Source organism: Anser anser, assembly GCF_964211835.1.
Source record: "Anser anser genome assembly, chromosome: 17".
Classification (NCBI taxonomy): Eukaryota; Metazoa; Chordata; class Aves; order Anseriformes; family Anatidae; genus Anser; species Anser anser.
In genome coordinates, this window is record NC_139738.1 from 4,183,506 (window position 1) to 4,197,384 (window position 13,879).

General features: G+C 44.0%; 1 protein-coding gene across 2 annotated transcripts in view; it reads right to left on the minus strand.

Moving 5' to 3' along the window:
* Positions 1-13,879, minus strand: part of RERE (arginine-glutamic acid dipeptide repeats) — a 233,381-nt gene that overhangs the window by 184,210 nt on the left and 35,292 nt on the right. The window lies entirely within an intron of this gene.

Genomic DNA, 13,879 nt, shown 5'->3' on the forward strand with positions numbered 1-13,879 from the left:
ACGGTCTAAGGGGAATTAGGGGGCATAAGAGGTTGTAGTGGGGGTCTGGAGGGGGCTAGGGGGGCCTAGGAGGTTGTAGGAGGGGTCTGGGGGGGGCATAGGGGGTACAGCGGGGGTCTAAGGGGGAGTAGGAGAGTGTAGTGGAGGTCTGGGAGGGGACAAAGTGGGGGTCTGGGGGGGGTGTCCAGAGGGGTCCCCCAACGAGCAGAGGTGCCTCGCCCAAGCCCCCCTCACACAGGTTTGCTGGAGCAGCGAGCCGTTTTCCTGAGGAGCCTTCCTCCCTCCAGCCCTCCCCGCTCCCCAGCAGCAAGAGGAATTCGTCTGCTCAGCAAAACCTCTTCCTTTTAATTGTACTTAATCGGCCATATTTTATTATTTTTTTTTTTAAATAACGGGTATTTACCTCTAGCCGCGTGTCTGCCCGCGGATGTGGAGGCTGCCTGAACGACACCAAGAAGCCTTTCGGCTGGTAGCGCCAGCTCCGGTTTAGAGCAAAGCTTTGCTATTTCCATCGCGGAGTAAAACGCAAAACAAGCCATCGATGTGATTTATTACCTGAGGGTAATGAATGAACCAGGGCACGCTGCTGCCCTGCCGAGCGCATCCACTTCCCAGTCCCGCAGTAGTATTTTAACTTACAGAAAGGGAGAACCAAGGTTCACAGAACCACTTAATTTGAGCAACACCCTCAAGTACTGTCTGCTAAGTGTTTTTTTTCCTGATGCTGTTTGTTATTTGTAGCTGTGTGTTTCCCCTCCCTTTATCCATAGGTATGCCTCCTGTTTTGTACAAGGAGTCCTTCAGGAGACAAAGGTCCAGCTTCAAAATTATGCTGTACTTTCTGGAAATTGCTACCTAAAACCACTAACACAGCTGAAGCACAAGTAGCTGATTAATTCTAATGCCCTTGCCACCTTGCAAGACTGCTATGATCGATACAAATTGAAAATGGTGTGCAGCACGAGCTCTGCTCCCGCAATATCCATTGTACAACAGCTTCTCAGCTGGAGCCTGTGCTGGAAAGGCGAGCAGCTTCAAAATAAGCCTCATAACCAAGTAGCTGTGTGATAGCTCCAAACCTGCCAGAGCTGAAATTCAATCCTCAAGTCAGCACAAAGCAACCACTGCATTTATCCTCACTTCAATTTTCTAATCAAATATGGCCTGACATCTGGCAAGCCATGGAAAGGAACTTACTGCTCCAGTGTGCATTTGAGGAAGTATTTACTTCCAATGACTTCCAAGAGCTTTCCAGCAGTAAGTTCATTCAGGCCAAGTTCCATGTATTTAAAAAAAATACCGTTTGATGGGATTTGTTCAAAAACACGTTATCACTTTAGGACAGAGTTCCCTGCCACTTCGAACTGCTAATCCTAGAAGTCAGTGTATTTTGGTAAAGTGCACTCAAATTAAAGAAATATGAATCTGTAGAATTTTTTTATATCCCATTACAATTAAAGTTGTTCAACAGTGCAAAGTGCAATAACATCCAGCAGTCTGAGCACAGCAGGCCTGGATTCAAGCCTCAGACACTGCCTCGCAAAGCCAGGGCAAACCAACGTCAGGGTTTGGCAGCGTGGTAGGTGGCAGTGCAGCCATCTGAGGTCCCACCTGGTTTTGTACAGCACATCTGAGATCCTTGAATGAACACAACAGCTCCGGCATTCAATCACTGACATCAGAAGCAACTCAATGTTCACTAATTGGCTTTCCTGCAAGATATGTAGATCTGCCCCCGTTTCACAAAGTTAAATTCAAAAAAACCCATGCACTGAGCGCAGCCTCCAGCTCCATTTTGCAACGGAGACTTTTCATCTTTCCTTTTGAAAATGGATTATAAAAGATGAAACTCTTTTCTTGGTCATTAAATACACCTTTGCTAGTCACAGCATTATAAACTCACAAAAGCATTTCTTTTATCATCAGCGCTAATAGCACACATGTCTGAGAAAGGGACGAGCCCCGAGTTAGGTGCGCACACAACCCATCCCAACTACTCACACAAAAACCATCCCAGCTAGTCACACAAAGACCTAGAGTGGGCTCGATCGGAGCTTCACCCAAAGGCAGATTCAGAACGAGTGCTAGCAGCGCATCGCGCTTGCCATGTGCTGGTTATCGGGGCACACACCGAGCATGGCAGCTCCAGCCCGTGTTTCTCACTGCCACGGTGAGCAGGTAATGAGAGGAGACGAGGGATGTGCAACTGAAGGAGCTCCGTATGCCACGGGCCTCGACATGTGGCCCAGAAGTTGCCATTAAGTCCATTACAGGCACTAGTTACACAGGGCACCTGGAGGTGAGGATAATCAACGATAAAAGCTGAAAGTGTGGAAAAAAATAAGGTTTTGACTCGCTGTCAGTAACTCTTGACACTGCTTAAAAGCACGTACACACACACACACCCACACACACCTCTCCTTCCGCAAAGAGCTGGGAAGCACCCATTAACTTGCAGTTTGCTGTTTCAGTGCTTCCCGTGAACAACCTAACGCTTTGTACACCGTACCTACGCACGTCAGCTTAAGAAAGATTGAGCACCGAGAAGTGACAGCGCATCCTCAAAGGGCTGCAAAGTGTGCTGCTTTCTAGACATGCCACCCGCAGCGCAATCGCTCATAGCTTCTCACAAGTTCTACCAAATCTGAAGACTGTCACACACAGATACACTAAGCTGAAGACTAGGACGCTGCTATAACTCCCTCCACGCCACAGGATCTATCCACCAGCAGCGTTCTCCGCTTCCTCCAACAGGATCAGCCATTAAGCACACAAATATTTCACCCACGAGACAAACTGCTCCGAAGGAGCAGACCGAGGTCTACCAGATATGTATACACTGGAAATACAGGCTGACTGTAAACAGACTTAATGAGATTAGACAGATTAAACAGGCAATTTATTTCTTATTTTTTAAGACAACCAAGACAAAGAGGTCCCGTCCCACAAACACTTGAGAGCAGCTCAGAGTTACCACCCGGTTAACTTCTGCCAAAGCAGACTCAAGCACACTGCCCGCCTTGCACAAACCATAGCCAAGACATAAAATGCCTTAAATTCACTTTTAAGAACACATGCAGACGTGATTATGACAAGTGCTTTCTAAAAGCTAATATAGCATTGCCTGCCTAAGCTGGGAAGGGTAACACATTAAACCCCTGCTAAGCCGAACCTATTTTTAAAAGGGGATTTAACACTGTTCTCATGGAAATCAGGCTCTCCCTTCGGATTTGGCAATGGGGTGGGGAGAAGAGGAAAGGAATAGATTCAAGGAGAACCAGCTAACAGCTTCATAGCGTCACAGCTCCGCTTCGCTTTTCTGTCACTAATTCCAGTCCTCATCAAAAGTTTCCAGACTGCCACTGACAGTGCATTTATTCCCAGCCAAGACAGCAATGGCATCTCATGGAAATAAGCAGCCTGAAGCAGACAATTTAAACTCCCGAGGCCTGTGAGTACACCTGAACACCCCACAGGAAACATCGATCAAGTCCTAAGCACCTTCGTGCCCCAGCTCTGATTCAGCTACAGCTCGTTCCTCAATTAGATGGGGGCACTCTTCCGCACTCCCGAAAAGCCATCTCTAAGAGGAAATTCAGTGTAATATTACTATTGCTTCAACATCATCAAAAGGGCATTTCATTCTGTAATCCAAGCCTAAGGAGAATGTAAACTCAGCCGAGTTAAACACAATTAGAGTCTTGCCCACTTCCTCTCCCACAAGTTTACATACACAGCATGCGATAGTCCTAACAAACCAGAAGATGAAGAATTATTTTAATTTGCTGTGTAACTGCTGAAATTTGGATCAATCTTTTTTTTGCCTCTTCTAAATCCCCCAAACGGAATCTGTACTCTTTATGGAACTTCATGGAACTTCAGAGCGTTCAGGAGGGTTTTTTTGTAGGTTGTGGTTTAAGCCTGTAGGTATGCAGCATCTAACCTGGATCCCGCTGAAGCGAACGGCTTCTCTATCACGTGTTTTATGGCTCAACAACTAGGATTTCTTTTCCGTACTTACGTAGCATTCAGATTCATATTTCATATGACCTCAAGTCACATCTCAAGCCCTTACAAGTCAGTGTCAAAATCCAACCCCACCTCAACGCTCTGGAGGAGGACCCCCCAGGCACAGCGAGGGCTGAGGAACCCCAACCCCAACTCCAACCCCTCCAACCACCCCAACGCCCGGCCCCCAGAATTCCAGTACTGCCCTTGCTGTAACTGTCACCAGCAACCGCATCATCCGTCCCCTTCTGCACCCCAGACAGGGTGCCCGGAACCAGGTGACACCTTCGGGCCACAATTCTCTTGATGTCAAGAGCAAAGCGCAAGCACAGACAAAATCCTCTGAAGAACAAGAAATAAATTAGCCCTCAAAACCCGCGCACTGGCAGTACTTACTGCTTGTTATTAGGCAAAAATCACAAGTCACCTCGGGTTCTTTCTCAGCACATCCAGAATCTGTGAGGCAGCCAAAAAATTACTGTTGGTACAGTCAGTGCATCACCTCAGCTGCAGAATGGTGATAGAGACTTCAAGGACATACAGAAAGTCCTGCATAACTCCATTCTGCACGCCTGAAAAAAATCTGCTCGGTTATTTTTATACACCATCTTGGATGCATGCAGCATTTCTGTCACAGTAGGGAAGAGAGAAAACAAAAGTTGCTCCCCCAGGGAGCTGTGAAGACTGCTAAAGCAATTTCACATGCTGGAAATCTCAGCATTTTACAGAAAGGCCTAGCTGAAGAAGTGTCGAGGAAAAAAAAAAAAAGAAAAAATAAACAGTTGTTGTGGAGCCCACTAGGAGCTCTTTGCGATCTCAAGTCTCCACACAATTAAGTGAGTGATCACAACAGTGTCAGCCCGTGCCCTCCTCCCTATTCTCCGCTTTCAAATGCTGAGGACTCGGTTCACCAGCTACATCAACGCTGCAAGCCAGACAGCAGGTGGAGAGCGGATCCTTCCCTCGGCTCAGCACCGCCGGGTCCGCACCTGGAGCGCTGGGTCTGGTTCAGGACCATCAGAGAGAGATGGGGGGCTGCTGAGCCGGATGAGACGGCTCAGGGCAGTGTCATCAGTGCCTATAAATACCTGAAGGGAAGGTACAAAGAGGCAACGGGCGCATGCTGGAGCACAGGAGGCTCCCCCCAAACACCAGGGAACACTGCTTCACTGTACAGGCCCCCAGAGGGGCTGTGGAGTCTTGTCCCTCCTGATTCTGTGGCTTCCACGTGCCTAACGAAGAGAGAAAATGAAGACAAGGACGAGGCAGAGGAGGGGGACAGCGTTTTCTCTTTACAGTTGAAGCTTAACTCAAGGACGGTGCTCCAAAGGAGCTGCACCTCCGAGAGGAGGAAATTCCAGCAGGACGGCATGCTTGCTTTGGGAAGAGCCGAGTGAAAAATGAAAAAAGGTCATATGGATGAACGAGCTGAGGAACCCAGCGACTTGGCAGGATGTTTACAATAAAAGCTTTTATGTACTTAGATAAGTATGTAAGTACAAAACGTAATAAGTTCAGCTGGGATACTGCGACCACGCTACTAAGGAGCGAGCAGCGAGACAAGTAACTTGAAACCCGGCTATGGCTTTCACATCAGGAAATCGAAACAAACCAGGCAAGGCGGAAAGTTAAGCAGAAAAGGAGCGTGTCTGCTAATCACAGAAATCACTTTTTCCAGTATTTTTTCTCTACTCTGTTTTCTCTTATTCTTTATAACCAATAATTCTTTTTCTTTTTTTCGTTAGGGGAGAGGAGGGGTGCAGAAAATCCCTGTCCTGAAAAACTCCAAGTTACAGACTAACGTAAGGTAAACCAAGAATATTAAAGCTAATGCCAATAGCGTCTGCCAGCTTGCAGTACACATACAGCAATACATCAACCTGTTCAGCAACTCCTTGAATTTAACTACAAAGTGATATACAATGTAGTTTAGAGGATATCTTAAAATAACGAGAACAAAAGGTTTTTGTCAAGAAAGGGCCGTATGTAAAAGGAAAAATTAACATACATGAAAATTTAAGAAATGGATCAACAAAGCAGGAAAACATTTATTCTCAGCTGTATGTAAAACCAAAGAAAATAAAACCCTCAGTAGGTAGAAGTAGTTAGTGCTGTTTTTTATACAAAAACCCGTGGTGGGGGCTGTGAGGCTAAAGAAAAGCAGGGAAGGAAGAAGTAAGCAAACATCTTTTTCAACTCTATCAAAGCAGTTGTAAAACAATGGAAGCTTGCCCGTTCTTCCCTCCAGTTTCAACTAAAAGTAACTTTGGGAATGGAAAATTTGATACCTCTATCAACAGGCTGTGGTATGTTTAAACTATTATAATATAAAGCATGCTTATACTCACGAGCTAAAGGAAATGACTGCCAAATGCTTCCTTTACAATCTCTCCAGAATAAGACAGATTCTTTACCAAGAGATTTTCTCAACACCCCAAGTACAGCAGACACTGAGCTAACCGACACGTAAAGTTTGCTGTGGATTTATGGTCTTTTGTAGAAGTCACAGTGGAGATAGAAAACGTGACTACAGCTCTCAACGTTTTTTGTATAATAATCACTTTCACATTAAAAAGCTTCAGAAAATTCAATAGGCCTTTTTTTCCCCCTCTCTAAGTGACAATAACCACAGGATGTGACCATAGCTATAATAATCTTTCCCTCCAGACGGTCAGATAAGCTCTAAAAACAGGAAGTTTCTACTATAATCTTGAAAATATGTTAGCAGTTTGGAACCACACGACTCCAGCTCCATTAGATGGAGAAGAAACACTTGATTTCCCAAACCTATGGGAGAAGATACCAAGTAGGGAACTCATCCAGGCACCGCGCCCCTCCAAAATCCCCCGTAACATGGAATGATGAGAAGGGACCAAGTTTATTCCTTTTCTATTCCCTTTACGTACTCATTTACAAGAGCAAATGAAGACAACTTCTGTCTCATAGGAAGCAATATTATTTTGGTTGAAAATCAATTCTTTTCCCAACCACATGCCCATCCACTTGCTACGAGCATTAAAAAATTATACTAGGGTAAGAACTGCAACCCAGTGTTAGCACGTGTCCATCTTCTCCACGCGACCGTTTGCTATCCTAGGAAATGAGACCTTTTGTCCCACTGAGAAAGGTCTCCCTCTGCTTTGCAAGACTTGATAAAGACCAATTTAAAGCCGTACTGCTTAGAGAGGAACATGAGCTGCCTTACAGCACGCAAATTCAATAAGCAGCTTGCCGCACTCAGCTCGTTTTGATTTGTTTTTCAAACAGAGCGGGATTAGCTGAAGGAGGAACACCTCTCCCGCAGCAGCCTTCAGCCACCTACACAGAGGCTTCAAGCGAACAAAGCGGAGCAGCAGATTTTTTGATAGCCTTTATCAGCCAATTAACAGCCGAAAGGGCCTTTCAAAATTATTCTCACAATATTTCCCATACCATAGATGAAGAGGTGGCAACGAGTTAAGCACGCTTTACACTAACTTGTTAAACACCCTCCACTGAAAATAACAGAGCCTGCTGGAAATTTTAATGTAAATCAGTTCTGGGCTACTTGTCAAAACAAGGCATGTTTTCCTACCAGGATTTAACACAAATCACACAAGAGCTTAAAAAATCCCATTCACATGACTGGATTCTGACTTGAACTTCCTTCAAGCAAAAGCACACCGGTCGTGGCCCCCCTGGCACCCTTGGTTTTTCCTGTGCAGGGCAGCTCCTCCAGAAACACCCACATCAGCCTCATTTCAAGGAAGGCTCTCAAGGCAACACGCCAGCTTTTCCCTGCTGCTGTGCTTTCAATGGCCCAGAATTAACAAAGAGTTTAACAGAAGAGGCATCCCAGGTCTCCTATTTTGGGGTCTCTTCATACAGCATGGAAAGACATCACAGAAGCCAAGACTAAAAAGCTTGGAAGACATAATCCCGAGACTTGGGCAAACAAATAATTTCAAGGCAAGTTGGTAAGACAGATGTAAGTGAGAGCTATCTACATAATTTCTTCAAAGTACTTGCAGAAAACTGCAAACATCAAAGTACCCTTCCCTCCCCCTCCAAATTGTGTTCCAAAAATGACAGCTTTGATGAAATCAACTGCATGCAGATCGCAAATCAAACCCTAACTGAAACACACGCATATGTACCTATCAAAGGACACTTCCAAAAAACAAACATTCACTTAAGAAAATATTTACATGTTCTACATTGAATTTACATGACCAGCTAATGTTTCTGGACAAAAGGAATGCAAGAGTTTCACGTGATGCGAGGCGGGCTTCCCATGTAACAATAAATAAGCGGCTTTAGAGCCACTGCATAGAAACATAAGAAACCTTCAACAAAAAGGGCCCAGAAGTAATCCAGGACCATTTTTTTTTTAATCAGCTCATCACCAGCATGGTCAAGCTGCAGCATGCCACCTAGTGTCAGACTCCTAAAACAAATGGTATTTGAAACCAAACACCGAAACGCTGCAAATTCAAGTAAGCCACAAAGACCACGTCCAGACTTGATTTTGCAGTTGTAAATTTTAAGCCTTCAGTTTTCCCCTTGAGTGCTGACAGCAGCCCAACTGCAAGCACAAAGAAAAAACAGGGCATGAATGTAAGCAACACCACTGGAAGTTAAAATACGTGGTTTCCACTCCAGCTAACAACTCAATTCATCCCGACACGAACTAAAGAGCAACAAAAAAAGCGTGAAAGCACACGAAAATCCAGAGGAGCACAGGCAGGTCCTCTAACATATCACGTATCGCATGTCAAAGGTGTTCTTTCTTTGGCCTCTGAGCTATAATTTCATTCTCTTCTGAACATAATATCTAGCCTTTGATTAGGGTAGCGATAGGGACTGCTGAATTTTAATGCTAGTGTTTTATCAGTAACAAGGATACACGTACACCTCACGAGTTCATTAATAATCCATTAAGACAACTGGCATTAAAGCTTGGCAGGCAACTTCCTCATGAAATAAACTTTATTTCTTTACTTTAAGATCTGAATGTGCCAAAGGTGGCATATCAAGATGTGAAAACATAATTTAAAGGTTACACTTGCTATTTCAGTTTCCCTAAAGAATCATTAAGCAGAACACACACCCGGTTATCCATCCCTTCCCTCTTTATAACCTCCAGTCATCGTTCCAGCGTGAAAGCGCTCAAGCCACGTGTGAAAAGGGTCACGCTGCTGTTTCATTTCCACGAGGATGCCAGTGTACAGCAGCACGAGGCATGGCTGGAAAGTGTATTCAACAGGGAATTGTCAGAAGCGAGCAGAAAACCATCAAGTAAAGTTTAGAGGAGAGGGAACCAGAGAGCTATGCTACAATCTGAGCCTCTATTTGCAGTCTCAGTGGTAAAGCACAGTTGTTAGTAGTGGTTAAATATTAACAGCGAAGGCAATTTCAAGAAAGCAAAACGCAAGTTTACTCCCTAGCCTCCCCTTACAGGTGTGTAGGAATAGCTGCTTCGTCCATTACCCAATTTACAGGGTCACAAGACAGCAAAAGCAGAACATTTTAAATTCCACCCCTAACACTATCCGGATTTTTTTCCGGAGGAGTGGACGACAAAACACTGTTGTCACTTAATGCTGTTCCTCTTCCCCTTGCTTCTTCCTTCTCAATAAAATCTGTACTTTGGGATACCAATAACCAGATATGCCATAGATCGGTTTTGTTCACTGATGCCTGCTTATTTAAATGAGGTCAAGAGCAAGCCTGAGTGTCCTGTTGGACTCAGGCCCTGGAATGAACTCACTGAGTGCCTTTCATGGCACCGAGAAACAAATAGTTATTTCTCAGTTTTGTCAGTTTATTCAAAGACCAGAGATAATAAGCAGCTGGATGGGGTTGTTAAAATACTTGGAAATCCAGTAGCTCCTAAGAATATCACTATTTCAAATTAAACCTTTTTCAGTCTTCCTTCCATTAATCTACCTTACGGCATGAGGTGTCGTGCTTTGCTCTTTAGTTTCTGAGCTTCGGTGGTGGCGGTTTTTCTTTTTTCTTCCTTTTTCTCTTTTTAAAGTAACCTTTAAGATTGCTCTCTGTTGATTAAACCATTTTCATGCTTCAATGAGTTTGATTCCTATTAGTTCAGACTGCAGAGAGCACATTGATTTTTACTATAGTCAGGATCAAGAGAAGTAACAGCTTTGCAAATTAAGCAACTGCTCACCACGTTAACTAGAAAAATACATCCCCGGCAACAACATGCAAGTGTCCAAAGCACTCTTCTATACCAACAAAAGCTAACAAACATGCTTATAATAACTTTAACCTTAGCACTTGAGAAGGAAGGAGAGCTCCCCGCATTACAGACTCTTCAGCTCCTGTTAGCTCTGCTGATAAGGAGCTGTAACACTTAGAAAGGCTCAAAATTACAGACGGCTCGTCTTCCAGTTCTGAATTACCATCATTATACCACACAAATCACCACGTTGGGCTTCAGCCTACTAAAATAGAAATCACAACCAGAAACGCTCCAGTAGGCTGCTTTTTCTTCTCCTCTTAAATGAAGCTTTTATACCAAACAAACCTAAACAGTTCTTGCATTACAGCCTTTCACAGAGTTGCACTGTAAATCAAATATTTTATTCCACAGCCCGCAGCTATTCCCACATTTAATAACTGACATGGGAGACAAGTTTTAATCTTCCATCAGCCTGAAACAATTACTATGCTCATAACCACACAAGTTGGAAGCAAAATTACCAGTTTTGTATACCTGAATGTATATTCAGGGGAGCCATTTTTTCTTTTCCATAGGAAACAGGTGAAGCACACTCAGAACGTGAAAATACAGGATGGCCAACCACCTCGCTCCCTAATTCCAAGCTATCAAGACTTCCTGTTAAGGAGCAAGAGAAACACATCATTCTTGTCACACAGCAACAAAGGGAAAACAATCAGAACAGACAGCACATTTGCAATGTAAATATTCTCCAGCCAAGAACCTGAACTACAACCTGATATAAGACCTGAAATTAGAGTGATTCATACATATACTTAGTTATTAGAGGAAAATGCTCAGAGAAGATCTGCTGAAAAGCTACCTGCTACTTGGAAGTATATGCTGTATTACGTAATTATTGCCAACATTATGTTTTCAGTTTTTAAAATACTTCTCAGGAGCTCAACTTTTAATTTAGGAAGTTACTCTAAAAGTCAGAGCCGTAACTGAGAATAGCAACACAGATTCTCTCTGAAATGCCACAGCGCTTCCAATACTTGGCCTCAGTCACGTACAGCGGGCCCGTGGATATACATTCCTCAGCAACTGCCAAAACCGAAAGGAAATTGAGATGGAAGCTGCTGCCCTACAACTAAGGGCATTCACTTTCACAACTTCAGGCTTTGCAAGCTTCAGGTAGGAAGCAACCTCCCAAGAACAGTTACTGAATTGTTTCGGGAAGGATTGCAGGACTATGGAAAGAAAAAAAATATTACAGGGGCAGTTATAAACAGCAGAAAAAAATCCCTACATGATATCTCAGTGTGGGATTTGCACATTACATGTTTTATTACCAGTTATTATTAGTTGTTAAAAAGGAGTATTAAAAAATCACAGCAGGTCAAACCACCTCTTCTTGCTTTTTGAATATCTCGAGGCAAAAATGCAGTATTTTACCTCCTGTCCAAGGCAGGGAAAAAAACGCCGTCAAGTTGGAACCATCCATCCTTTTATTTATGCTCTATAAAGGCCTGAAAAGCTACTTCAAACATCCCAATGATTTAAGCCAGCACGACAGCGATGGGCAGGATGCTGGAGCTCACTGTGCCTTGGAAGCCTCGAGGAGGAATCCCCCAGAGCTGAGCAATGCAGATGCATCGGCCTCTCTAAGTCTCCAGCCCAAGCCAATACTCACGCTTCCAGCACGCCGAGATGTCACGCGGTGGTGCGGAGAGAGACAAAAGGGAAGCACGGCGACTTTTATTGCTTTTTTCAGTGAAATGTGGTCTTGGCACGTTGGAAGGACGGAGAGCACTGCTGATTCTGAGCGCCCTCTGGAGTCGGCTCCTCCTTAGTGACAGCAAGTCACCAACACCATCCTCATTAGCTCCCGGAATTCACACCCCAATGACTAACCACGGGTTTCTAAAAATTAGTATGATTTCTTTTTTTTTTTTTAATTTTTTTTTTTTTCACAACGGCTGATAACAGCCATTAAACACAGAACCATTTTTTCAGATGTCATGGGACACGCACTATTTACTGAACTTACCTAAAGCGTATACATCACTTAGATATCCACCACCGCTCCAGGTGGAAGGGAGGTGAGCGAAGGAGCACGGGCAGAGGGTGTCTCATTGCATCCAGTTCTTTTTGAAATTTTGAACGACCTTTTGAAATTGTTTTGTCACCTTTGAGCAGGTTTTTAGTAGTTCTGCGGGCATTATTCAGTCTGCTCTTGTTCAATATTATACCTCCGTGCCGTCGTTTAACCCCCACAATAATTCCACCCCTTTCCCAGAGGCAATACATCCCTTCAATTGTTTTTATGTCACCAGGCATGCACGTGGCTTTGTTTTTAAGCCATAACTTGACTTACAAGTTTTCCCATTCCTATGAAAATACATCTGACATACCCACAAGCTGTATGCACTGTGAGGTGGGTCTGAAGCAGAAAGAATTTAAATGAAACTGGATGAAGAGGAAATAAAGACTCCTTTCTGCCCACTAGAAAGCCAGAGCCAAACATCAATAGGTTTGAAACATGCCCCGATCTAACCAGCAGATACAGACAGCAGCGAACACAGCGATGCACAGGGATGCTGAGGTCTGGATGCCTCTTACAGAGCTCAGAAAGATGCTCAGAAACCCAAACCATCACTGGGCTGAGCTGTGCACGCTGACACTTCTCATTAACACAATTATCAACCACCTTCTGCCGTTTGGCAATAAGACATAAATTAAACTCGGAGAAAGTTCAGTAATGAAAGAGTGGTGCTTTTACAACACACAGGAAATCTTTTTGAAGAGTACAATGTCCACTGGAAGGACGCTCTGCCTGTAAAATTTTACAGTTTTCCTTGTAATGAGCGTTTAGAAGAGCTTCTGGTCTAAATATTGCTCAACAACAGACACCGAGCAGCGAAGCTTCTCGCTCAGTATGCACATACGCTTGTACCTCGTCTTCCACCCATTGCTGGTGTTTGGATTAAGCATTTTCTCCCCAGCAAAAGCCGTTACTTTTCCTCTGGAATACCAACACCCAGGAGAATGCTTGGGATGCATAAAGCAGAGACCAGTGTTACAAAGCCTTCTAGTACTAACCAAACTCCAAAATTATCCCAGCTGACACGTCTCATTTCCAAATGCCCTTCTCAAACTCCCCCTCTGAACTACTCAGTGTATAGAGGACCACCACGTCGCAACAGCCTGCCCAGCCCAGCTCCCGGAGATGCCTTCCTCTACCAGAGGGCTTGCGACTACTTCCACTTCTGACAATTTTTTCTACCATGAAAATTCAACGGATAGGGAAAAGGACTGGCAAAGCTAAGAACTGCACTGTGCTGTACTCAAGTCAATTTCGTCATTGGGAAGCCTGTCACAGACCAGGAAAAGCTTAACCAAGGTTTTTTCTTAGGTTGGAGTTAGCACCTCCCTTCTTTTATTTCCTGCCCCACTGTTGTGGGAACAAAGTTGTGGTGTGTTGGGGGTTGGTTTGGGGTTTTGTGTGTTTTTAAAACAACAGAAACGTCTCCCCCATCCACATATGCACAGCCCAGAATAAATTCTATATTCATGTCATAACAAAATTCCTATCAACAACATAATTCATATTAATGAAAGCTACCAACATACTTTACTAAAACAATGTTGAATTTTTCATGTCACTTGCATATTTGTTTCCTGCATTTCTATAGCTCATCTAAA